This window comes from Arachis ipaensis, chromosome B08 (genome assembly GCF_000816755.2).
Source record: "Arachis ipaensis cultivar K30076 chromosome B08, Araip1.1, whole genome shotgun sequence".
NCBI classification, from domain to species: Eukaryota; Viridiplantae; Streptophyta; class Magnoliopsida; order Fabales; family Fabaceae; genus Arachis; species Arachis ipaensis.
This window is the reverse complement of record NC_029792.2, coordinates 103,216,258-103,217,783: the sequence shown is the minus strand read 5'-3', so window position 1 is coordinate 103,217,783 and position 1,526 is coordinate 103,216,258.

Genomic DNA, 1,526 nt, shown 5'->3' with positions numbered 1-1,526 from the left:
GGAGAAGGTGACACTTTTCCTGTAATCATAAGCTCTGCTTTAGGGCCACAGGAAGAGAAAGCACTAATTCAGGTGCTAAGGACACACAAGACAGCTCTTGGGTGGTCCATAAGTGATCTTAAGGGCATTAGCCCAGCCAGATGCATGCACAAGATCCTATTAGAGGATGATGATAAGCCAGTGGTTCAATGACAGAGGCGGCTAAATCCCGCCATGAAGGAGGTGGTGCAGAAAGAGGTCACTAAGTTACTAGAGGCTGGGATTATCTATCCTATTTCTGATAGCCCCTGGGTGAGCCCTGTCCATGTTGTCACTAAGAAGGGAGGAATGACAGTGGTTCATAATGAAAAGAATGAACTGGTTCCTACAAGAACAGTTACAGGGTGGCGTATGTGTATTGACTACAGAAGGCTCAATACAGCCACCAGGAAGTATCATTTTCCTTTACCATTCATAGACCAGATGCTAGAGAGACTAGCAGGTCATGAATATTACTGCTTTTTGGATGGCTATTCAGGTTACAACCAAATTACAGTAGATCCTCAGGACCAAGAGAAAATAGCATTCACATGTCCTTCTGGAGTGTTTGCCTACAGAAGGATGCCTTTTGGTCTGTGTAATGCACCGGCAACCTTTCAGAGGTGCATGCTCTCTATCTTCTCTGATATGGTAGAGAAGTTTCTGGAAGTCTTCATGGATGACTTTTCAGTATTTGGAGACTCATTCAGCTCCTGCCTTAACCATTTAGCACTTGTTCTGAAAAGATGCCAAGAGACCACCCTAGTTTTAAACTGGGAAAAATGTCACTTTATGGTGACTGAAGGGATTGTCCTTGGGCATAAAATTTCAAACAAGGAAATAGAGGTGGATCAAGCTAAAGTTGAAGTAATTGAAAAATTACCACCACCTGCCAATGTTAAGGCAATCAGAAGCTTTCTGGGGCATGCAGGATTCTATAGGAGGTTTATAAAGGATTTTTCAAAAATTGCAAAACCTCTGAGCAATCTGCTAGCTGCTGACACGCCATTTGTGTTTGACACAAAGTGTCTGCAGGCGTTTGAGACCTTGAAAGCTAAGCTTGTCACAGCACCAGTTATTTCTACACCAGACTGGACATTACCATTCGAACTAATGTGTGATGCCAGTGACCATACCATTGGTGGAGTATTGGGACAGAGGCATAACAGTGGTTTGCAGACATTGCAAACTATAAGACACAAGGTTCTCCTTCTGTAACCATGGAGAGGAAGCATGAAAAGCTTCTCTCATTGCAGAGTCAACCAAAGCCCCCACAGTCAAACTCTAAGTTTGGTGTTGGGAGGCCACAACCAAACTTTAAGTTTGGTGTTGAACCCCCACATTCAAACTCTAAGTTTGGTGTTGGGAGGTCCCAACCTTGCTCTGATTATCTGTGAGGCTCCATGAGAGCTCACTGTCAAGCTATTGACATTAAAGAAGCACTTGTTGGGAGGCAACCCAATGTTATTTAATTATATCTATTTATTTTCCATTGCTATTTTATGTTT